The 26,715-nt window shown below is 41.8% G+C and overlaps 1 long non-coding RNA gene across 1 annotated transcript in view; it reads left to right on the top strand.

The window, feature by feature from the left end:
- LOC108794477 overlaps nt 1-26,715 on the top strand; it is a 127,306-nt gene that overhangs the window by 36,405 nt on the left and 64,186 nt on the right. The gene's annotated exons all lie outside the window — the stretch shown is intronic.

Raw genomic sequence — 26,715 nt, 5'->3', positions numbered from 1 at the left:
TACCTGTGTGTTAAGTGTGTTGAGGTGAACTTGCACATTGTGTTGGGTTATGAATGACACTGCATTGCCAAGTGTGCATTGCAGGTATAATGCACGTTTTACCACATGTTAATGCAATCCATAGATGTAAAGCCTGCCCAAAAAGGAAAAGCTCTGCCCAAGGGCAGACATGACAAAGCTTCTTCTGTGCCCATTTTTGCTTTAGTGTCATTTTGTTGCTGGGGTGTGACTATTTTACTTCATGGTTCAGCCCTGCCAACTGCTAGTTCATTGTTCAATAAGACTGCCTCAGTGACCAGTGAGGGCATTCTCATTGGAAAGGGGGTTGGCAGTTGATGGCACTTAGTAATTCCCCGTTCATACCTAACCATAGCGGGAAGACATGTTGCATTCACGCATGTTTGGTTAACGCATTTGCTGCCTGTCACCAATTGATTTCAATGGGTTCCTACATGCGCAACAAATGCGGAAAAGTAGCTCTTGTAACACTTTACCGACTGCGTTTGGGGTGCCATCAACTAGAAATGGCACCGCAAGCGTGTTGCACCTGTTTGATGTGCTACGTAAATGCGCTTCAAAGCGTGCATTTTTACCAAGTTTGGCGCATATTCACAGACCACCTAGGTGTTAACATGGAATAAAAAAGTCAGGGAAAGTCAGGTACCAGTAAAAAAAAGTGAAACAAATTTAGAGATGGGCACAAAACAGGCCTTTCTCACTAGAATGTAGCCACTGATGCCCTTGAAGCAGCACATTGCACTATATCCTTATTTTTTTGGCAGAACTTTATTAAAATGTCATAAAGTGACATTTCAATAAGTTCCATCGGCCTCAGCATGGTGCAATGAGGTGGTGTCAACTATGCTGATTGAAAACAAGGCAATTGCCTTGTCTATGTGTGGGAACCAGCATCAGCTCAATGCAGCTGGTGAGATAAGCCCTAATAAAGTTAAAGGCAAGCCTGCAGCACTGCCCACTTTTAGGCAGCATTTAATGAAAATTAAGTACAGGTTCATTTTAAAATGGTCTGTAGACTGTGAATCTTTGAAAACCACCACTTTATATTGAGCATGACTTACCTTTATGAGAAATTTTATATTTTGCTTCAACTAGCAATTTGTAGCTACTTTAGAAATAACTGACAATAAAAAGATGGGGAAATAAAACCCAAAGTCTTTGCAATTAACCCACCTGCTCACGTTATAATAGCAGCTAGTGTGAATTTATTCTTATCCATATTTGACTCCTAATAAACAATGCTTTGCCACGGGCATGTTGTGAGAAACCGAAAATGTCTCATTAAGTTCTAGACATCTGTCTGTGTAACAGTTGCTATTTACCGCGCCCGCTGTTCTGTCTCAGGGCGTAGAGCGTTCACAGTCGAAAAGACATTGAAACTTTTCAGGGCAAATTGTGAAGGCCGAAAAGTGTGAAAAAACTTGATTCAGTACTTGCTCTTACTACCCTGAAGTGACATGTGAAGAAAAGACTCCTCTAAGCTGTAAACTTTGTTTCTGGCATTTTTTTTATCAGTGTAATGTTAAAGAGATCCTGTCACCAACTTAAAAACGTCCAGGCAGGTCTGTGATCTCCTACTCTAATAGTGCTGGAAAATCTGCTTCTGAAGGAACCCCAGCGATGCCCTTTTACCTAGACCCTTACCCACCCTTTCCCTTACCCCTCCTCTTCCTATCTATTCTTTTTCCTACAACCGTTACAAGTACCTAGAATGGCCAATCCATCTCCAAACTTGCAAACTACTCGCCCTGAGGGTGGAACCAACATTGAACTGATCAGTCGCTAATGTCATTATATCAGTGATTTGCCTCCACTGTCACTGCTGTTACTAATTTTTTATCTCTTGATCATCATTCAATTGGTACTGTTTAAAGTTTGTACTTGATCTTTTATGCTACATTTGGTTTGTACTGCTGCGTTACTACTATCTTGTAAAGTAAATATACATTTACTGAACAAAAAACAAATGCAGGTAAAATCACAGAAAAATCAAGTATTTGAAATGCTTACTTGAAGCTTTTTCCTTTCCATGCATTATTTTTTTTTGTGCCTCTGAACTTGGAATTGACACTCCTGAAAGTGTTGGTTTCCTAGCACAGCCCCCTCCCTTCTTGCATGAAATACTCCTTCCTGAAGTGTCTAATTACTGTCTGTGCTGTGACTTATATGGAGCTGTGGGTGAGCACAGCAAAGGTGAATAAGGGCTTGGGCCGGTGTGCCAATGCATTTTGCTTTCAGGTGTATTCTGTTTGCTTTTGGATCAATTTAAGGTTCTTCAGATTTTATGTAGAGTTCAATCACATGTGCATTTGACCTGTAGATGACCTTCTAATCTGTATCAATCTGCTTCAAGCTGCTTCTGCATTCCATTAGACTTGTATTGGGATAAAAAAAGTTCTAACGTAAAACAAAAGCCCTTTGACAAAGACCCTAAAAGGGAATCAGGGGTAAACTTTTAAGAGAATATGTTACTTTGCACTAAATGGGCAAACAGGTCAACTTTTCACATCTACACCCTATTATGAATGAGTAGAAATAACTAATAAATATGTCTGAACCAGATTAAACAAATTAATTTGCCAAGATACAAAGCAAACTTTAAGGGATTTTGCCTAAGCTTTTCTGTTTTTTTTTCAAATGATGCTTTATACATTGACATACCTCCATAGATTTCCATCTGTCTGGACAGTGTGTTCACCTGCTGACTTGGCATCATCCACAGGCAGCTTAACTCTAGTAAGACACAGAAGTTGAATCTAATGCTGTTTTAAGTAATATAAGTAATAAGTACAATACAGGGGATGCATTTCCAGTCTTTTGAAGTGTAAGAAGTATAAGAAGACAATGGCTTTTTATATCTTATCCCTGTGATTACTAACACTGACTGAGGGAACATAGAAAAAAAACAGGAAAGGTATAGCTGCATATCTATTGCATAGGACAAGTTCTCCACTCTCTGACATGGATCTTCTGCCCTTTCTCCATTGGGAAATTCTTCAGGTTATTAGTATACTGTAAAGTATACCCTTTTAAGTGCTAAAGTTCTATAATTGCTCACAAGATATATCTCCATATATTGCCAACAGTATCACAAGGCTACTTTAATAGCGTTTTGTGATAACCCTTATTTTGAGACTCATCTTTTAATCCCATTGCTTGGCAATCCATCCTGTATTTGGTGAAGCTGATGACAGGATCAGACAGATAAAACCCCTGTATAAGATGCTGATAATATCACACCAAGACATTTTCCCATATAAAGAAAGACAGCTATTTATTTAGCTTTTATGCACCACCAGTGATTCTGTAAAAAGGAAAAAAAAAAGACTTGTTTCTGTACTTAAAAATATAATAATTTTCTTTTTCTCATGAAGACAAGCAGACTTCTGATCTTATCAACAGAAAAACAAACCCACTGATCTGAACGGGAATCAGGTCACATTCATCCCCTGCAAAATAAAGGCTTTAATTGCGCACAGATTTTGAGCTGATTGTTATCACAAAGTTTAGAAGAGAGGGCTTGATAGCTTAATGTTCTTTGGCATCATATTAGAGCATGACCAAAGCCTCTCAGATTGTGATAATTTTGTATATATTTATGTTTAGATTTCTTGGCGCTGTATATAGAAAAATATTACAGTTGTCATTTTTAATCAGATCACAGGGAAAACTAGGTACATCTGTTGTGAGATGGGGTGTCTGAGAAATTATAAATTGCATGTAGAGTAGCTATTGATAGAAGATATCAGTCATAAGATAAACAAGTTGGCCCTTTTTTGTAAGAAAATTGTTTAAAAATGTAGATAGTGTTCCCAGGAACAGACTTAGATTGCTAAAATAAACTATTTACAGAACTGGAATTTTTTAATTAATTTTCTGTCATACAAACGATCTTTAAGCTTGTCTACTGCTTGAGCGTACGTTAGTGATTTGATCACATACCACGTGCATGGATGTGTAGTTGTGACACTACAAAAAGATTGTTATCCACCCTACCCAGTATAAAAGGCTTCACAAATTGGATACCAAACAAAACCCTTACTAAAAACAGCTGTACCAGCAACATTTTTAATTTTATTACATGCAATACAATCCAGTAATTAGATACTTGACCCATAAAAAATGTAAAATTATAATCCAAGATAAACCACCTTTCAGAAGCAATATTACCCTCAATAATTATATACCTCTTAATTCCCCCACAATAAGATCAAAGATTCCACTAGAATAGTAGGCCAAGAAAATGTGCCAAGAACCATACATTAGGAATATCTCAGTTATTAATATTTAGTATCTCCCCCAAAAAAGCTATTCCATATGATTTGTCATAAATATACGTATATGTAAGATATATAGTCACTGTTTTGTGGCTGTAAATGATCACAGTTATGTATATATAGGCAGTCACAGCCACAAAACAGTGAACTTGCTGAATCCTTGGAATATACAGTATAAGATTGAAGAAATTAATGCTGTTATGTATTCACAAGCTCACTCCTGTGATGAACTACAATCTCACGCTTAGATTACTAATTTGTATTTAGATTGTAGTCCATCACAGCGGGCTTGGAGCGGTGACTACTTTACAACACACACCAGGACCATGGGGAGCAAAAGTAGCCACCCTCCAGAAGGAAGGACACTGTCAGCACCAATTCAAAGATGATTTGGGTGGTTATATAAAATATATAAAAGAAATGCTTTTAGGTTCACCAATCTATGGGTCTGCCATTGTTCTAAAAATCTGCTTGCAAGACCTCTCAGTAGGTACAAGGTTTGACTGGTTCTCCTTGCCCTTGTTCCTCACAGCACTCTGCTGAGCTGGAGGCACTGACTGGCTGCCTCGGTCTGAGCTCAATGAATACTGTAAAAGCTATAACACCTACATGGTCATAAATACAACAGACATCTGCTTAGCATTTGCTTAAACAGAAAATATGGTCCATCTGCGAACAAAGCCTTACAAATACAAATTTTAAAATTCTTAAAATATTTTAAAAACCTTCCTGCCTCCTCAAAACACAGCAACAGAACAAAGGTTCACTTTTAAAGTGAACCTGTGCTTTTTGCCCAAGCAGCATATACAATACTTATTTGCCTTTCACTCCCCCACTACTTCATGCAGCCACCAGGAGTGAATGAATGTCCTGTGTAAATTGCCACAGGGGTCGAGTTGGGGGGATCCACAGAGCATGGATGGGAAAGCATGCACCCAACGCACCTGGCAGGATGTCAGATGTGAAGATTCTTTAGCTGGAGAGTAAAGTTAGAGTAAAGTTTCCACAAAGGGGCACCAGACCATGTAAGTAAACCCTCTCTTCCTGTACACCCTTTTCAATCAAGAATTCACTATGAAGCTCAACACCGTCATCAGCTCCCCAGTGGATCCTCCCTAGGGACATATGGAGACTGCCCACTAAGGGACATTAAAAGCTTTACCACATGCTGGGTGACTGTCACAGGAAGTCCCTGGGAAATCTCTACAGCGGTGACACAGACAGCAATAAAACCTAATAGAGTTTCTTACCCTAAAAAAAAGTTTTATCTGGAGTTCTTCTCTAAACAAAATGTAAGGGAAATCATATTGCTTTTGCATTTAAAAGGCTGGATACAATACAATAGTAGGGCGAAATCCATTGCAGGAATTACATTGGGCAGAGAGAGGTTTCCTGGCCAGAAAAAACAGGAAAGCCATATGAGGGGCTTTCACAAAGGGCTTTTCTGTCTCCACGCACAGTGCATGTAAAGAGTATTTAAACCCCAAAACAAACATGTGATATATTGCAGCTTACCAATCCATAGCTATGGTAGCTGCATTAGTTTTCTTGGTTCTCATCTGATGATTCAGGCAGTAATGCACTTCTTGTCTTAGGATGACTCCACTCTGCAGAGAAGCAAGACAGCCACCCTGGGACAATAGCATTGTAAACCTATGGGTAGGATAGTGTTAGATACACTAGCAAATTTAGATGGAATTGACTAACAAACTCAATCTGAACTCCAGCTAACACTTTATAAACAGTTGTAGCAAAAGTTTTTTTTTCCATTTTGGGGGTAAAAGTTTTACATAAATGCTCAGATTTGAGAAAATTCTGAATCAATAATGAGTATCCAAGTAAACATAGGTAACTGTCAATTATTCCGAAAGCAGGTTACCACAATGGACACAAAACAAGGGGCAAATTAATACAGGAATCAGCAGACTTTAAAGACCTCTTTAATGATTTGTGCTATTGGCTTGGATAGTTCTGACTGATTTTATTGTGTTTTAAGTAAGACATTTGCCATCAGCAATTTATTCACATAATAATGAGGGCTGAATCACGCTTTTGCAAAGCAGATGTGTTGTGGAAACACATTACGTGTGATAGAGTTCTTTGGTGCCATTCATTTAAAATGGCATCCCAACACACTAAGGTTATGCAGCTCCAACACCCATACATTGCAGAGCACCACAATGCCCTACCATGCGTTGTGGTGCGCTGGAATAGCAAAAATGCGGCATGTATAACCCTTTTTATTTTGTTTATTTTAGTCTGTTACTCCACTGGGGAGATTTTCCCTTACTACCTGTCCTTGTGTCACCAGGACAAGGAATGGAGGCTGTGGTTGTTATGGAGACAGTAAGACAAGGATGGCAATAAGAACATTGCCAGATGCTCTAAACCTTTCCCACTTTACTAAACATGGGCTCCTCTGTGTCCTTGTTGTTACACTTGTCAGAATTGCTAAACCCTTCTTAGTACTATCCAAAACAAATGAAAACGTTTGGGCTGATCCCATCTCTGAGCAAAAAGAAAAAAACTTGCCTTTGCTGTGGGACCACCCCAGGACTGCAAGGGTTAAGTGTTCTTTTTGTTAGTGGACTCAAATAAAGCTGTTTTTCTTACCTGATCCTGGCTCCCGCGGCAGTCAGCACTCTGTACTTCTCCCCATCCACTTCAGATATTGGAATGTCCATCAGTGTCCTCACATCTAATGCAGGTCAGTGGACCGCATAGAATGTGATGGCGTCAACGGTCCTTTGACCACCAGAATAAAGTGGAAGGGAGGTTAAGGGGGACGGTCTAGCAGCCTGGTGGGACTGAGGACTAAGTAAGTAATCCTCAGTCCCGCCTGCTCCCTAGACAAAATGAGGACTTAATTCTTGCAGTGCTGTGGTAGCCCCACCGCAAGGGTAAGATTTTTTTTGTTTTCCTGGAGTTGGACATTAAAGGAAACTTGTATTGCGATAAATACCTGGGCTACCATTGCTGACCTCCTATTGCCAGGCTATACCTTTCTTCAGAGCTTTCTAAATCATTGACCAAGCATGGAGATAAAGTCAAAATGACGTTAAATCTCCACATCTACATACTTGTTCCAGGTCAGTGAATCAGAAAACACTGAGGGCAATAAAATAGCGGGAGAGCCAGGCAACTAGCATTTCAGAAGTAGAGATCAGCAATGACATCCCCCTTATTGACTCGATAGAGCTTTCCTTGAAGTGGCTGTAACTCTGTTAAGTCCTCCATTCCTTTGTTCATGCGCTACAACCTCTTAGTGAAACGCATACAATTCACCTTTAGAAATAGGAATAATAATACTTTATTCACAAGCAAATTGTGCACAGCATGTTTTTGAAGTTTGCTATTTAATGTAGTGTGAAATCGTATTTGCTGGGCCGGCACTCCTAGCAGAGTCACTAGCCCATTAAAGCGGTCTTCATACCCTGCGGCAGCTCGGAGCCTGTGCTATAAGACTCACTTGGGTTGGCTTCAATAACAACAGAAATGCCAAGAGCAACAATTCAAGATGTGAGCGGCTCTCATGCTGGTAGTCAACCCTGTAATATCCAGACTAGCATCACATACTTCGGAAATGCTGTAATAAACAGCATTGTCCCAACATGGCAAAGCAGTCGTTGTGCGGAAGGAGCAGTTGACAAGCAGACCCCACATGTTGTTTTAAAGCCAAACTCCAGCTAACCAAGAATTGTAAATATTAATTCCCCAGCCTTCAATAAAATAAGAAACTCTTGCTGCCATACTCACCCCTTCCAGGTTGAATGATGCCCTGTGACACACAGCCCACATCCTGTAGGGAGTCAAGGACCTGCCCTTGGAGGTGTGTCATCAGTATTACAAATAACTACAATTAAAAGATTTTATATACAGTACATATTAAAATAAGATTTTAAAAAAATCATAGGTTTAGAAACGTATAAACGTAAAAATAAAATCGATCCCAAAGCAATATAATTTCCTTTTAAGTCTGTAAATTAATTTCCATGGCAGACATCCAGCGACCATCTGCTGTAAAATGTGCCTCCTGGCATCTTATACCCATTCCTGGCACACTATGGCACTATGCAGTGTGCTGGTTTTTTTTCCCATCTGTGTCCAATTGGAGAGATTTCTCTTCACCTCCTATGCCATAGCCACAACAGGACGTGAGGGGAAATCCCTCCAAAAATGGAAATCCTTGGTGGTCAGCAGGGTCCCCATTTCCTGTTTATTCCTGTTGTGATGACAACCCAAAACTTGGGGTTTTCTTTCACTTTTATTGATAACTGTCACCAGGACAAACGGGAATGCAGATTGCAACAAAAACCTTACAGGTGTTCTAATCCTTTTCCACTCCATCCAAAACTAAAAAAAAAGCTGTGACCTTAGTTGGATTTTAATACACGATGTCAAAATTATATAAAGTCAACCGTAGATAATAGATTGTGGATGGATGTTTAAAAACATAGACTTAACCACAAGATACATAATTGCACCCTATAAATACATGTCTGTGTACTCACCAGACCCACCAAGCAAATAATGACTTTGTTAAAGTTGGTATTTACACAGGACAAGGTGCATCCCTTGTCCCCCCAGGTGGCACTGTTATGGCAGCACTGATCAACAGCTGTTTTGAACCACTTAAACTTCACATGCTATAAACTTAATTTTTTTCAGGCTGCTCCCAGCTATTCAGGTCAAGTGACCTGGTTCAGGATCACTTGACCCGAGTAGCTCTAGACCGGGTGACACCACACCGTGTCGTCATCGCACTTGCGCGTGACGTCTCCTCGCGCGTGTGCAATGACATCATCGCGCAGCCATGTGATTGACACCTGCGGCATGCCATCTTGGTGATGGATGCCGGCATAGAGAGGAGGGGACGTTCACACGCGGGATGAGGTATGCCGCCGGGTCCCCTCCTCTCTCCTGACACTGTCGAACTCTTGGTCCATGACCGAGTGCCCGACTTTTTAGAGGGGGTGACCCCAAAATGACTGTCAGTCATTTTGGGGTCACCCACTCCAGTGGTGGCACCCGGGAACGGGCCACACCCCCGCACCCCCCTCGTGATGCCACTGACCTTGGCTGACCTGTAGGGCTCTATGTAGATGATTACTCAAGCAGAAAGCGCTGTGCTCTTAGTGCTTCAGGGCTGTCAGATTGCCGGCTAAACAGCCGACTAAACAGCCGAGCAGGCACTATCCTATGCTTGATCAGGTGCAGTGGAGGTTAGGGGAAACATTAGACTTCTGATGTCTCCATAAAGAAAAAAAAGAAAAACCTAAAATCTCTAGTCTTTTCCTCCCACAGTAATAAATGCAAGTTGGCATGTTAAATATCTTCAAATAAATTTGTAATTTATTTTTGTCTGTAATGGCATCTGGTAAACTGGATTTTACCTGCACCCTACAGGCTGCTTAATGGAAGGGACTGAGCAGAGCTTTTACATCAATTTTTTAAGCTCCTGCAAATAGAGCAATGTGCTGTCAATCTAACAGGCTGTGGGTGGACCTAGAGGTGACTATTCACTGGTAGGGCTATCAGCTGTGATTTTGCTGCAGATCGAAGGGCCTATTCAATAGTTCTGCTGGCAGGATCAACAGGTATTTACAAAATGTTCCAGGTGGTGTTTAGAAAACGGAGAATCTAGTTTTACTGGTATGGGCAGTGTAGATCACATACATAATCCTATAATTTGACCATAGTTCTACTTTACAAGGATACCATATCCATGTTAAGTCAGAATTTGCATAGGACAGGGAACAACCCTTATGAGGCAGTGCTTGGTTTTGGCGCTTGGCCAGTAGGCACCTTTCGTGTAGTGGTAGAACATGCCCTGTTAGTGGGCGGTGAAGACCAGAGTTGACCATCAACTTTCTTTAAAGCATACTATTTTCAAAGTTAGGAAGCCTTAAAATGTAAAGGACCATTATACCCTTTACATTTTTCATTTTCATTCAGGAAAGTAGGTGGACATCCACAGGGTCCCTAAAATAACCTTGATCTTTGTGGACCCTGGTGGGTTCAGAGGGTGTGGAATACATAATTCTTCAGCTAGGTGCCAAGATCTACGTGGACCCTCTTCTTATTAACACTGCTTGGTCCTTTACTAATACAACAAGGTTCACAGCAAGATAGCAACACCATCCACCCACTCATAATCATTCACCTGCTTATTAAATTCATCAGTGGTGAAAGTATTTGCCTGATTTACGGCTAATTTAGTTTGTTCTTATTTTTCAGCTTACACCTACACTAAATTTAGCCTTGTAATCAGTATTTTGTTATTGTCGAGTTCCCTACAATACAGTATAACTAATAGGTTTATATGTGAGTATGTTTGTGTAATTTGGTAACTCCTACACAAGCTGCCCCTGAAGTGCTTTTTATTTGAAACCGCATTGATCTTAAGAGAAACATCGTTATTTTCCATTGACTTGTGGTCCTAAAGATTGCAAGGTTTGCTTGAAATAGGTTATAAAATCCCACATAGCAGAATTAGAGATATTTCAAAAGCTGCTGACTGTGAGGAAAAAAAAGAGTTTGACTCCGCTGTCAGGCAGGGAAAAAATTGAGGGGGATAAAATAATATATATAGTGTAATATTATTAATTACCCCACAGTGGCTGCAGCTACAGAGGTCAGTCCGTAGCCTGGCCACCATGTATGAATAGCCAACCTCTGTCAGGTTTTTTTTGCTGTCTGTGTCACAATGGAGAGAGTTTGCTTCACTTTCTCTTCTGGAGACGCAGGAAATGAAAGGAGATTTCCTTAAAGTGAGTGTAGTTCTCATCTAAGACAGTTGTAAATAGAATATTAAATGGTGTTCCATCACCTCTTGCTCTCGTGACAACTCTAAGGGCCCATTCAGATCAGAAGCCGCACTTCAATGCACAGCTGCTGGTGTGTGTTGCCTGACAGAATACTGATCATCGATAATACAAAATCACCTGCACTCCATACAGCGTACAGACCTTGAGTAAGAGGTTGGTGCTTGAAGTGACAACACGGATGGCGCCGTGTCAGATACAGTCTATAATAGAAGTCACCAGCACTCAATGATATGTGCAAGAAGTAAAGCACTTTTTATTCAATTGTCACATGTGTCAAACAGCCAACGTTTCGGGGCCACGCAAGGTCCCTTCTTCTGGGCGACCTAGTCTCTTCTTCTGGGCTGACATAGTTGCCCAGAAGAAAGGACCCTGCATGGCCCCGAAACGTTGGCTGTTTGACACATGTAACGATTGAATAAAAAGTGCTTTACTTCTTGCACATATCATCGAGTACTGGTGACTTCTATTATAGAATACTGACCATGACGCACTGCACTGTTTACCTTTTTTTGTTAGAACTTTATTGAAATGTCACAAGTGACATTTCATTACGTTCTATGTGTTGTTGGCATTTCGCAGAACTGAAAAAAAAAATACTGCATGCTCTTTTTTTTTCAGCACACACCATGTGGTGTGGTCAACTGAGCCTGTCTGAAACAAGACACATTGCCTCGTCTTGCGTTGCGGCTGCGGCTCCTATAATGTTGGCCTACCCCCACTTTTTGTCTTGGTGACTATTCTGCCTTTCGGCATGGAGAAAGTATAGGCTTACCTACCTGCCATATCAAAATCGGCCACAAGATGGAGCTGAAGAGAAAACATCTCTGTTTATACAGTAGCAGCTTAGACTGTTTTGTCTTTGGTAAACTCCCAGCATTTTTCTGTTTAAACAGAAGGAAACAAGTGCATTTTGGGAGGTCAGATTCCATTTTAGGGCTGAGAAGAGAATCTACTGCCATCTACAGCACGTGTCTGGAAAAAAGAGTCCATTTCCCTGTTGGGCAACATCGCTGGTATGGATGGACTTGTTCCTCCCTGTATTTGTGAGTGGATCCTATGCTTATATGTTTTATATATTGATTGTATGTTTCCATGTTTTTTCTTTTACCAGTTTCACCCCACCCTGTTTTGTTAATAAAGCTTCAAGATTTCACTCAGTCTGGCTTATTGCAGAACAGGGAGCTCTAGCTGAATGTTGAGCTATACACAGGCCATGGGGCAACGTATAGCAGAGACAGAACAGTGACAATGGCGATCAGAGGAGTAAGCAAAGACAGAGATAAAAACTTTACGGGGGGCCTAACCTCTCACTACTCTATCCAAAACTTAAAAAAAAAAGTTTTGCCCTTACATACACTTTAAATCTCCAGCATCTACAAAAACTGAAATATCAGTTCTAGGTAGGCTGAGACTTTTTTTTTTTTGCCTGTGTGCATGCCATGAATATCATATAACTGATGTTTTGCCTGGTAAAATGGCCCTGTTGGTGGTGGTAGCTTGTTCAAATTCCAAATCAAACTGGTCATAACATATTTTTTTCTCCCTTGTCAGTTGGGGCGATTCTGCCACTAGAGACAAGAGGTTGCTGTCTGTCCCTATGGAATTGCTCTCTCTATATCCAGATGCAGAGAGATGTCACTCTGTCGCTGGTCTGCATGCTGCTGAATCCTGATCGCTTGCGATGGGAGCGGTATCTCGCTACGGAGGGAGTGATTCCATAGCGACTAAGTGGCAGCCTCTTAGCGACCCTAGCGATGTTGCTTTTGGACACATCACCAGCAGCAGGATCACTAGCAACAAAGTCGCCCGTCCGATATCAGCCTTTGTGACATGAATATAAACTCACATTCTGCAAACTCTGTATGGTTCTATGTTCTATAGGGTCATGGTTTGAATCCCAGTATTGTACAGCTGCTGCCACTTGCCAATCTCAGTCCAGTTCCTGTCTGCAACAGTTAACAGCAGGGTACTGCCAGCCAGCCTAAGTAGGAACTCAGCTGTGGGTTGGTAATAAAGGTGTTTTTTTTCACTTTTTCAGGGCTGTCAGCCTGTATTTTGGTTGACAACTCCGGAGCCTTTTGTCACCCTGGAGCATTATGACCACAGCTGACATCTGCTCTATGGAGAATCAGAGGACAGTTTCTGTTCTGCTTCAGTAGCTCATTATGTAGCTGCGTTACCTGTCATGTCATCTTTTCCTATGCTATGGTTAGGAAAAAATATTATACAAATGTACAATGATCTATAAGTTAGTAAATATTCACTGAGTATGGCATTTATGTAGCTCTGACACATGCAACAGTATACATACACATCGGTCTGTGCCCACAGGAGCTTACAATCACATATACCCTTATTAGTCGCATGCACACTAGTGCTTATTTAAACAGAAACTGATTAATCTTCCAATGTATGTCTGGAAAGTGGGAGGAAATCAGAGTACAGACAAGAAACCTAAGTAGAGAACCCAAAACTTCTTGCACTCTATAGGTTCCAGATCTGAAAAGAAGCAGTTGCCATATTAAAAAAGTAGCTTAGTCTACTCGTCTCTCTAGGACTGCAGCTTCTTGACTGATAGATTTGTTAATTCTGTCTCCTTAATAAGAATCCCAATAAACCGTGCGTGACATGAGTTTATATAGCCAGAGCAGTCCTTTATTTAACCACATAATAATTAACAGTTACAAATAACCATACCAGAATAAAAACATACCAAATAAATGACATAAATGACTGTTGGTTACGAGACGTGTCTTCGGTGTGCACTAGCCAAAAGAAGGCTTTACTAAACATCCACCATGCCCCCAACTGCACCCCTACCTGTTGGATCACAGCTCCCGAATTGCCTAATCCCAACTTGCCAAGGGACCATCACCCCCCTGTTCACAACTGACATTAACGGGGGAGAACCATACCAACAGATGGACACCCCACTTTGTGACCATCTCACCTTTTTTTCACTGACCTCCATAGACCCCCTAACATGCCAAGCTGCTGAGACGAAAACCAAAACAGATCACCCAATCTGTTGGCAACATTTAAACAAGGGGAAGGCGGGTGGTACAACTCCCAGCAGCCTTTACAGGTTCTACCCGTGTGGCTCCTCCCTACCAACTGAGCTTCGCCTCCAATCAGATAAGACCTCCTGTTTCTCAGCTCTAAACTTTAAAAATAGACTAAACTATTTAATTTTAATCTTAAAAATCCATTCAAGTAATTTAACTATTATCAAAAATGTGGCTTATTTGTGCATTACTCAGCTGTAGATTCTCAAATCATCTCTGAATTGGTGCATACACTGTCCTTCCTTCTGGAGGGTGACTACTTTTGTTCCCCATGGTCCCCGTGTGTGTTGTAAAGTAGCCACCGCTCCAAGCTCACTCCCGTTGTCATTTTAGAAATGTGTTTTCCTCATTCTATATTTTCACCGTTCAGAGAATGGCATTTCTTTTTTATAAACAATTATCTCACACAGGTTTCTGGTTGCTGCTTTAAAGTTTAGTGGTAACAGAAGTCACTTGTGTGGAGCCGCAGTAAAGCCTGCATTTCCAGTAAACAACCTCAGATTATGAAAGTTGTGCTCTTCGCTCTTCTCCAGCTTCCGAAGACTCTTTCTGTGTGTTCGTGTGAATTACACCTGGCAGGAACTTTCCATTCTCTCTGCCAGGCGGGTGGCTTTAGGTTTTTTTTGTTACTTGTTTTAAAAGCAGCGGAAGAACCATATAATTATAAAGGTCTGTGTGTTTGTGGCCTTTTTACATCCCACATGGACCTCTAGACTTTGGATATAAGGCGTAAGCAATTTACTGGTGTTAAACCGCATCTAAGAAAGCCAAATCTCTTGTAAAGCAGGTCCCATAAACTCATCCTGTCTGGACAGTCATTTTCCCACATTCACTTCCTGTTATTTCCGCTCTGTGATGTTTCAGATCCTGTTTGCCTCAGTTCACCCACTCGGTAAAGGAAACATTATGGATGCCATGTTCCATTCATGACTTTTCTCTTTCTGAAAGATTTACTTGTCCCAGTTAGGGTGCTGTATTGTCCTTTTGTCTCCTTCCTCTCCCATAGGTTGTGCATTGTTGAGGTTAGGGGAAGGTTTAATGTCAAAAACATTATTTTTACTACTTTTGTTATATACTTGTATGTAATAGGCTAGATACCACTGGTGTTCATCAGGTAGCCAGGGATAGCATGTGACCCAACTGAGCTACCTTAAAGGCCTTTATGATCGTGATAAAAAATGTAGAATTTTTAATATGTTTCACTCTATAGGCCCTGTTAGCTGAATTGGCTTTTCACTGTCTGTATTATAAGGTATTAGTGCTGCCATACTTGACAGAGCAGGTGTTGTATCTCAGACTCTGAGACATCTAGTGTTAATACCGATGGCTTCTGTGTATTAGAGAGCTCCTGGCCGGCTGTTTTTTTACTACGGCCGGCCCGGAGGCAGTTAAGCTATGTACATACTGGAATCAAAAGCACACACAGTGGTGTTGATTTACTAAAGGCACATAGGCTGTTCACTTTGCAGGGAATTTTCCCTTAGCTTATTAAATCTGGTGAAAAATTCATATTGCAAAGAATACCTAATCACGTGCAAGAAAAATAAAAAATACTTGATTTTTGCTTGTATATGATTGGATGATGGGAGTCAGTAGAGCTGCACCTCCTTCACCTCATTCCCTTGCATAGTGAGCAGCTTATTTGCCTTTACTACTTCAACCCCAGTGTCTGTTTGGACATCCCTGCATTGACTTGTGGGTAGAGCTATTGAAATGACCAGGGTCTGTAGAGTCAGTGCTCACAGACACCACAATCCTCTTTTATTTATGGAGCTGAACAGTCAGCAAACTGCTATTTGTATGGAATACTGCAACTGTGTTAAAGTCAGAAGTGAAACCATATGTCTCAAATCATCTGTTCTGCTTTAACCATTAGGAAGCATTTAATAGGAAATATGCTTTGACTTGAATCAATTTTAATGATTGAAGAGAACCAGTAATGACTGGCACTAAGCAAGAGTATAATTATTTAGAGGGTTATTCACAAAGCTAGCCGAAGGATCAGCCGTAGCTCCGGCTGATCCTTCAGCTAGCTTCGGGTGCCGGAGCCCTTTGGTTCAGTCGAACCGAACGGCTGCTGTACGGGCTATTCAATATAGCCCGCACAGCTCCCGAAGCTGGCCGAGCTGAAGGCATATTTCTTCGGCTCGCCTGAGCCAAGTGAAACGTGAAGCGGGCTGAACGGCCAGCCATTGGCCCGGCTGAAAAAAGCCTCGCAACTGACAGCTGGGCCTAGCCAGCCGTGATCTCACCGCTGGCTCTGGCCAGTTGCAATGACAGATCAACGTCCCCAGGTTACTCATGATGAGAATAGGCCGAACGGCGGGTAGCCTACTGGAGCTTTGGATCCGCTGAGTCGAACTCCTTCTGCACTTCGGTTCACCCGAACATGCTGAGCATGTTCGGTTGACTCGAAGCAAGCCGATGTACAGCTGATTTCAGCCGTTGTACGGCTGAAATCAGCTGTACAAGCCTGAAGTAAATAGCCGAACAGCATTCGCCCCCCTTCACTTCGGGTTGGTTGTTCACTCGGCTGCCTTCAGCAGCTTCGTGCATAACCCTCTTAGTCTTTTAGTATTCTTCTTGTGCAGGCTTACTTAAGAAAAAGTAGAAAATAACCACACTTTTAAGTGAGTTTGGGCTAACTTCCCTCTCTTACCTTCTTCGTTACATGTCCCTACACCTAAAGTCAGCTGTTGACCTCTACAAACTGCTGTGGTCTTCTAGACCTCCTGTGTTATGCACAAGGGACTTTTCTCTATAGCAAAGCCATCTTTCTGCAGGCCTGAAGTACACAGATTTTCCATCGGGCCTATAAACAAAAGTCACACATACATGGTTTACTGTGGTCTGCTGGCAAATGGACTGCCTGACCACTGCATACCTCCAAACCTCCCTCTGATCATTGTGGACCATGAGAGATTGAAGCTCAAGGATGATCATATAAACCTGCTCTGGCTTTTTTATATTTTACTTTATTTTAGCACCTAAAAATAACTAATGCAAAAATCTGAAGGACTTTTGAAAAGTTTAGAGTAAAACAACTTTGGCAGTTAAATCGTACATTTTTCTAAAACAGATCTCTTCACCAGAGCTAAAAAAGGGACATTTCAAGAGGAATAAGGGATAGAGGGATTTGGTTTTAAAAAAGGGGCAGTCCCTCCACGCAGGGGCTCCCCCCTTACATGTATGTATATATATTTGCTCCAGTTTCGAGAAATACCCCCCAAGGTGTACAAAATTGTGTGTATCTTCCTGCACTCCTTACCGGATCTCCTAGGAGATGATGTCTGTAATAGGGTGCTTGTAGCTTGTGCTTGCTTCTGAGCCTGATGACGGGGACCCAACGTGGCCCCGAAAGTACTTGTGATTTTGAATGCCCGTTGTCATTAAAATATATTGAATCTACTTTTGGAGTGCTGTTGACATCTTTTGGAATTAATAGCAGTTGCATGTAAACACATGCGCACCACATGTAATGATACGTGATATTATTACATTCGGTTAGGAATCAATAACTCTCCCTGGACGCAATGATTGTGCATTCAGGGAGAGTGTTTTCTAACCGCATGTAATCATATCACATTCCATTACATGTGGTGTGCCGGCGTTTACATGGAGCTGCTATCACCTGATCATTAACTTGAATAGGTGACAGCTGCCACTTGTAAACGCCAGATTAGGGATTCCTGATGCAGTAAAACTCAAGTTTCTGATGCAGGAATCCCTAATCGCACCTAAACCTACAGATATGAATAGGAACTTATTGTGAGTGTATATTAGTGTCTGTAGTACCAAACCGGATATAGTTATATTTTCTTTTAAAGTATGAAATTTGGCAAGCGGCCCCCAAGAGAGAAAAAAATTTGTCGAGTGGCCCCTGAGACGGAAGAGGCGGCGGGCGAAGACGGAGCTCCAGTCGGGCAGCGAAGATGACAAGGAGGCCGTGTCGGGCGCCGAGGATGAGGAGGACGTGTTCCAAAGAGGTCAGGCCGTGCAAGGTAAGAGGACTGTGCTGGCAGAGCCCAGCATAGATTCTGCACAGCCCACCAAAGAGTCTCAGGTGTGCTGTGCAATACTCTTTGGTGGGCTCTGCAGTCTGCAAAGCCCAGCACAGATCCTGCACAACCCCCCTGAGATCCTGCAGACTGCAGGGTGTCAGGGGTTCTCTGCAGGGTCTGTGGGGGGCTTTACCGGGTCTCGTGAGACCACAGCCAGGTGTTTTGTCTTGCCTAGGGCAGCCCCAAACCTAAATACACCACTGCCTCCACGTGAGAGACAGTAGGGAGTTATGCTGTCAGAGTCAATGTAAGCAGTGGCCAATGAAGGTCTCCAGCTGATCTGAGGTGTATAGTAGGCCCTCTGAGTGCAATGGAGAGGGTGAGGGGAAGAACAGATGGTTTCAATGTTCTTAAAGCTTTAGTTATTTCTCTCTTATCTGGTTTGTTGTGCTTTGATTCTGATATTTTAACTGGAGAGTTAGGGAATCAGAGGTCACAAATGGTGACTACCATATTTCCATTATATTTGACTGAAGTGTATCTCTAATACCAAATGTAAACAATTTATATCTAAATTTGGGGGTACGCTGGAGTCAAATGCATGGTGAACACACACACCTCCTACCTGGAAGGTATCATTCAGGGATACATAATTTGTTGTGCACGTGGTCAGCCTTTTGCTTTAGATCACCCAGGTACGGTGTACTGGGAACACCAGCTGCTAAATATACAGGCAGATATTGTCAGCACAGCCATTTTTTGGCCTTTTGCTCAGTAAAAATTGTACAGTACAGAATCATATGACAAGAGGCTATAGTACCACCATGAAACGCAGGCAGTAAATGTGCAGAACCTGGTTGCAAAAGATTAGATCACACACATTTTAAAGTAAATTGTATTTGTTGGGTGTTTTCAGGGAAGCATCAGTTTAGTGATTGCTTATGCTGTCTGAAGTTGAATAAAATCACATTTTGAAGAAAATGTTAGATGACCATTGTTGCCTCTATGAAATGATTGATTGACGCCCTGCTGTGAGATGAGTCTTTGTGACCTCCTGTCCCTTGCGGAAAACACACATTATTGATCTTTTCTTGCTGTTCCTCCGGTATGATAGTCCTGGATTCTACAAAAGGATGAGTCCTCTTGTGTCATGGCAGATAACTGTGTAGAATTATTTGGCGTGTCTTTGTTTTGCCTATAGGGAATATATCTGATCCAGCATTACCAAAACCATTATACAGCTTCCAATAAATCATCTTTCATTTAACCTGCATCAGAGGACATTTAGGTATGACGTTCTAATATCCCTGTTATGACATTTATGAAGCTTTTGCCAGACGTATTTCTATTATATGATGTCTCCTTGAGCTGTTTTCCTACGTCATCCAAAATCTTTCATGGCTTTGTTAGTTCAGTGCTATAACTGCTGTCTCTCCCTTTGTATGTATGAGAACACAAGGATTTATCATACTGGAAATGTTTATGTGGACCAGTAAACTAAAAATGTAATTGAGAGCTCTTCTATTGCCAGTAGTTTACGAACTAGACATGTGCATTTTGTTTCATTCCAAATTGAAATTTGGATGAATTTCTGCATATTCGGACGTTGGGGTGCATGAATGAAAAAATATAGAACCCGAATGTATCCGAATTTTTGACAATGAAAATTTTGGATGCACCTGAATTTTTTTCTGAATGTCATTCGGAATGAACTCATGTTGTTAAACATTAAAATAAAAATACAGCGTGGAGTTCCATCTCCAGTTCATACCAGACACTTTAGGTCTGGTCGGAATTTTAGGGGGGACCTCACGTTTTTTTGTGTTTTTTTTGGCGTTGGGGTCCCCCCTAAAATTCCGACCAGACCTAAAGTGTCTGGTATGAACTGGAGAGGGAACTCCACTCTGTATTTGTATTTTTATTTTAACGTCTAAACGTTTTTATTTTAACGTAAAACACCTTACCAGTCACTTGATCTGAGCAGCAGGACGGCAGGAAAGATGAGGTACGCCCCCCTGCACAATACCAGGCCACATGCCCTCAAAATGGGAAGGGTGCACCTTGTCCCCATGTCGATGAGGACAGGGGCCAGGGACGTGGGGGTCTGCGGGCAGGGGGACTATATCTGGTTCCCCCTTTATAAAGATGCCACCCTCCCCTGGTGAATGAGTAAGGGGTAGTTGTTACCCCTACTCATTCATCAAATACAGTAAAATTGTAAATAAACACACAACACCATAAATAAAGTCCTATATTTGAAGAAAAAAAAACAACATAGTTTTTGACAATTCTTTTATTTAAAAAAAATGCCCATGATGTAATCCACAGGTCAATCACGTCGACTCTCCGAAAGAAAAAATACCCGACGCCCACCGACACGACCGAACCCAACTAACGCTCACCTCAAAATGACAGCTCTGGCCCGTATGTCAACAAAGGGGCGGAGGGAGTCGTGACATCATGGGACTTGTTCCGCCCCTTTGTTGACATTCGGGAGCAGAGCTATCATAATAACAACTGTGCGTTTACCTGCTTTTAGGTACAGTTAGTTTAGCTGCGCTTAGAGAAAACAAAATTCTGTGTATATAGGATCTATTTAGAAACTTTAAACGTGACTAAACGCATGTGAATGTGGGTAAACCAGCTCCGGCTTCTCAGGTCTGCTGTGCGGCTGCCTGTGAGTGTGGGCTCCTGAAGAGAATGGCATACCCATATCAGCAGCAATATTATTTTAGTTATTGAATTTATATGTATTATATTTTTGTCATTTCTGAGATAATTTTTACACCACACTGGGTGTGTAAATTATCATAAAAAGCTGCATGTTATGTGTGTAGGGTGGCTGCAAACTATAAAAATCTTACTTTGTAGCATGCCATCTCCTGCACATAACTCTGAGCTTCTGGGAACTGAGGGAGGGAGATATGCAACTCAAGCAGCACTCCAGTCGCTGCTCCTCAATATCCTCATTCACAAAATACAAGGCAATTCAAGGCAATCTGTGATTGGAGGAGGAGAGCAGGGGGAAAGGATCCTCTCTTTTCTTCCAATCACAAAATGCGGTGTGCAAATTATAATTTTTTCCTGGAGTTTATCTTTAATAATACAACGTAACACTAAGGGGTCTATTCACGAAGCTGCCGAAGGATCTAGCCGTAGCTTCAGCCGATCCTTCGGCTAGCTTCGGCCCCAGGACCCCTTCGGTTCAGTAGAACTGAAGGGGGGCTGTACAGGCTATTCACTACAGCCCGTACAGCTCCCGAACGTGGCCGAGCGGCTCAGTCGAGCCGAACGCATATGCATCGGCTCGGCTGAGCCGTGCTGAAAGCATACATGCTGAGCATGTTCAGCCGACCCGAAGCCATGTGAAGCAAGCCGATGTACGGCTGATTTCAGCCGATGTACGGCTGAAATCAGCCGTACCAGCCTGAAGTGAATAGCTGAACAGTGTTCGGCTCACTTCACTTGCGGTCGGTTGTTCACTCGGCTGCCCTCGGCAGCTTAGTGAATAGACCCGTAAATTCTGTAGCCATTGCTGTTTTGAATAATAACTTGAATAATAACTTTACATCCACTTTTAATACTTTATACCAACTATTGCTCTCTAACACACACAGCAGTAGTAGTTATGCTAATTAATATGCCAGTGAAGGCATGATGGGTTGTATTTAATGAATTAGAGGAAACAGAAATGTCTGATCATAAGATTGTAAGAAACTGAATGCTCGGAACTGAGTCATTTTCATCAGTTTTCCAGGAAACTCACAATCATATGTATGTTTTTTTAATTTAGTGTTTGGCCGGGGTTACTTGGTCAAAAAAGGGCCATTTATATAAAGGGTACATAAAGGTACAGGTACACTGCACGTGCATCAGTTAACAGTGTAGTAAACAGTGGTGTGTCATGCACATGCATTCACAATAGAGAACTATGATCTGTAACATGACAAATGGCAAACAATACCAAATGCAAGTGACTACTGCTTTTGGGAAGCCCTATCCCCCAATTTTCTCAGATGAGAAAGAGGGACACCTTCTAACACAATGTATTACATAATGGACACATACCTGCCATGCCACAAGTTTTGGGGACGACAATTTACGTAGCACTTTACATAGTTGCACATTCACATCAGTCCCTACCCTCAAGGAGCTTACAATCTAAGGTCCCTATCTCACATGCATACATAGAGGGCCAACTTAGAGAGGAGCCAATTAACCGACCAGCATGTCTTTGGAGTGCGGGAGGAAACCGATATATGCCAAAAATGATTGGTTAAACCCAGAACTGTTGTTTTCAACCATTACTTTTCCTTTATACTGCAAAATAGGAGAATAGGGGGAGCACCATAGTAAGGATATCAGTACAGTAAACTTTTATTGCACAAAAGTAGCCAACACGATTCGGGAGCTTTAAACTTCCTCAGGACTTAAACTGCCAGCAAGAAATAGGAAATATCTTGGCAATGATTATTGCAACTACATTAAAAGAGTATGATTCTGTAAAAGATCAACAGTCAGTCAGTATGGCTATTCAAAATCCCAAACAAGATAATAGGATGCCGAATAATCCTTTAGTTGTTAAATAGAAAATTTTCATAGATATCTGAACATCGGACCAAAAAGAGGGACAATTAAGATGGAAAAAGGGACAGAGGGATTTGCTTACAAATGAGGGACATTACGAAGTATGGGTAAGCCGTGAAGACAAGGAACCCTTATTTTACACCCTTTATATAGTGTGTGTAAATGGATTTTGAAGGGTATCTATACCTCTAAACAAAATAACACTAAGGCCTCATTCACACTGGCGTGCACATCTGTTCGCATGGATGCCCATGCAGAGACCTGCTCCCAGGAAGGACAGGTGCTGCGTGTAATTGTGTGCAGTATCCTGTACTTCCTTATGGCAGGACGTGGCTGGACGGGCTACACGCCATCCCGAACCTGGACATCCATGCAGGTCTAGGTGCCTGCACATGTGCCCTAACTGTCCCCTCTCACCCTCCTAACTATACCCTCTCAAGCTTACCTTAGATCAGTGGTAGAGCCAGTCCAGCAGCTGTGGCCAGTGGCTATGTGCCAGTCCATTTTTCAGCTGGTGAGCCTGTGCTTGTGCAGCAAATTCTCTATAGGCCCAAAAGAAATGCAGTCCACTTGCTAAGCAGACCATAGTGCCCCCTGGCCAACATAGGCACCAGCTGTTATGCTGATCTGTTGTAAGTACAAGGGGGTATGGTAAACATGCGGAGGGGGCCAGTTAGAGTTAACTTTTTCAAAGGAATAGTTACTCTTTGTAATAGGAAGCTAGCAATAATACAGCTACAGGGATGACATTGGAACATTAAAATGTACCTATAGCCATTTTTTTTTAGGTTTGTATAGAGTGGGGAAAGGTTAGAACCCCTGTCAGGTATACCACAGCCCTGGGCTCCACTGGAAAGATCTCCTATGACTCACTATACCGGGGACAACATTTACACCAGAAAGGAAGTCTGGATGTTAAATAGAGGAATTCTAGAATCCCTGTCAGCTTTTTATGGTTGTCTGTTTTCTTGTTGCAGATTTTTCCTCACTTTCTGTTAAAAAGGTTGTCCCTAGAACAGAAAACGAGGATAAATCTTTCTAACGGAGCCCCTGAAAAGAGTAAAATCTGAGAGGAATTCTAACCTTTCTCTACTCTACCCAAAACAAAAACATTTTAAGAGGAATAATTGGATACTAATTAAGATGCATTTGTAAAGCATTTAACATGCATTGGTTATGCAACTTTAATGCTTTTCAGTTTAATGCAATCGACCAGTAGCAGTTACTTATAAATACAGTTTGATCTTTACAAGGTCGTTGTAGAACCTGCCCCTCCAATGCCTGTCTAATGCACTGTAAATGCCATGCATTAACTGTGTGCCCCCATTGACGATGACACAAGAAAAAAAAAAGCATTTGGAACATGATTGAATAGGTCAGGATGTGTCTAGAAAGGTGACATACAACAATAATGCCACTTTTGCAGCCATATTGGGATAACACCTACTTTATATTTGTTGTATGTTCCCATTCACATAACATAACTGATTAAATTAATTGAATAAAAAATAGTTTTTTACCTTTTTATTTGCTCTTTTCTAAAAAGTACCAAATGGAGGTATTCTATGTAATGTTGCCTAATGATACAGGAGTACATTTTGTAATGTACTCCTGTAAAAAAAATGCACCATAAGCTTAAATTCAATGTAATATACTGTGAACGTGGCTAAGCTCTGTGCTGAGAACCGATCCCGACAACATTGTTGGGATCCTCCTCTCCCATTGAGTGACAGCAACTTGTAGGAGCTGCTGTGCATTCATGTGGACCTGTGCAGACGCAGGAGCTCAAGGCACATCCTATCAGAGTTTATTCATGTCATATCACATAGGTCTAGTAACACTTGCACATCCATCCAGCAGTTTGTTATTTGCCCCAACCCCCCCTCCCCTCTCTCCTCCACACTGCTTGCTGTTTCTTTTTTTTTCTTTATTCTGACATGGAGCGATGTCAGAATAGAAAAAAATTCCCATTGGAATGCATTGCTACATTCCTATTGGCTATTTCAATTTACAATAGCCAATAGTAAACTAGCATTGTACCCGCCCTCTGCTGCAGTTCTCCATCAGGTCCATCAGAGGTTTTTTTTTGACGGCAGCAGAGCCGCCAAGCTGTCACTGCTAGCTCCGCACAATCGTTTTCTATTTACATTTTTAAAACTTTTAAAACTATTTTTCTGTTCTGCTCGGTCCCTCTGAGGGACCGAGCAGAACAGCCGAGCTGTTCACTGCTCACTGCTGTTCGGCATCTATAAGAATAGGCCGGACAGCAGTGAGTAGCCTGCCGGAGGTTCGGCTCAGCCAATCCAGATGTTGGATCGGCTGAGTCGAACTCCTTCTACACTTCGGGTCGGCTGAACATGCTGAGCATGTTCGGCCGACCCGAAGCCATGTGAAGCAAGCCGATGTACGGCTGATTTCAGCCGATGTACGGCTGAAATCAGCCGTACCAGCCTGAAGTGAATAGCCGAACAGTGTTCGGCTCACTTCTCTTGGGGTCGGTTGTTCACTCGGCTGCCCTCGGCAGCTTAGTGAATAGACCCGATAGTGAGGGTTTCTCAAATGTGGCTGCAAAGGTGGAAATACAATATCAGTTTGCATGTTATGTGGAAAACGTTATTTTGGCTATTCAAGAATAGGATGATTCTAGATTGTTCTAGAGACATCCTGAGCCTTGTCATGGTCGGTAGAAGTGAAAGGAAATTGTTAATGTAGAAAAACAAATAGGAGGCAATTCAGTTGTTCCCATGTACTGTATGGAAAGGAAATAAAGATGGCCTGTGTAAGGTCTACCCCCAGAAGTCTTTGTCTGTTCTCTAAGCATGTGCCCTACCTGAGCTTAGTTGTTGCCTGGGCAGCATCATGACTTGTTACTCCCCATGCATATTTAAGATCTATTGCCTAGTGCCAAGTGGACATTTGATATCGAAGCCTTCATCTGGTGTGCATTTGACCTGCTTTAAGTGGATTTTACATTCTCGTAGACCTGTATAGGAATGCGAAACCCATTTCAAACAAACAAATGCCATCAACACAAGCCCTTAGTGTGACACTAAGAGGTTGATTTACTAAAGGCAAATAGGCTGATCACTTTTTAAGGGAATTTGTACTTTGCAAGGTATGATTCCCCTTAGCTTAGTGAATGAGTTGAAGCGTTGCTGAATTTCCATCACCCAATCATGTGCAAGCAAGATTTTTTTTTCATTTTCCTTGCATGTAATTGGATATTCTTTGCAAAGTATATTTTCCCCCACAAGCTAAGGGAAACTTTCCCCGTTAAGGGCAAATTCCTTTGGAAAGTAAGCAGTTTATTTGCCTTTAGTAAATAAAGCCCTACTTCTAACTTGTGAACTGGGATTGGAAAGGAAACTCAAGACAGGGACAAAAAGTATTAGTCTAGTGCTTGTGAAAAGAGAACAATATGAACAAGGCATGTAGACCTGTCCTTCTTTAGCTACCTTGGCAGAAGGAGGTAGACAAATTAATAGGAAGCAGGCAAATTGCTAAGAATCTGAAGTGGATTGCATTTTGACTCCTAGAGGATCTTTCCCCAAAGTTAACAAATATGCTCCCCAGATGATGGGAAGTGCCCTGAATATTAGTACAGGATAGAGGAGGTGACCTTTCACCCATATGTCAGAATACGAAGAGGCCATGAGTACTGTCATAGAGGCAAGGAGCTGGAGTCCTGTCTCATGATGTGAATGCCAGAGGTCAAAACAGTGGGGGAGCTAGAGGGTAAAGTGAGAACTTATAGACAAAAGCCTCACCCTCAATACATGTGTGTAGAAATAAGCCTTTTGTAACTGTTTACATACATATGTCAAAAGCTGGAACTGAAACCTGCTAGGGAACCCAACTGTACCATGTCAAATTACAGAGCGGTACAGAAACATACTAGTCTCTTTCATGTTTCTAATACTCTACAAGATTGTTTGTTTGG

This window comes from Nanorana parkeri, unplaced genomic scaffold (assembly GCF_000935625.1).
Source record: "Nanorana parkeri isolate BGI_ZX_2015 unplaced genomic scaffold, ASM93562v1 scaffold856, whole genome shotgun sequence".
Classification (NCBI taxonomy): domain Eukaryota; kingdom Metazoa; phylum Chordata; class Amphibia; order Anura; family Dicroglossidae; genus Nanorana; species Nanorana parkeri.
This window is presented reverse-complemented; position numbering and strand designations above follow the sequence as displayed.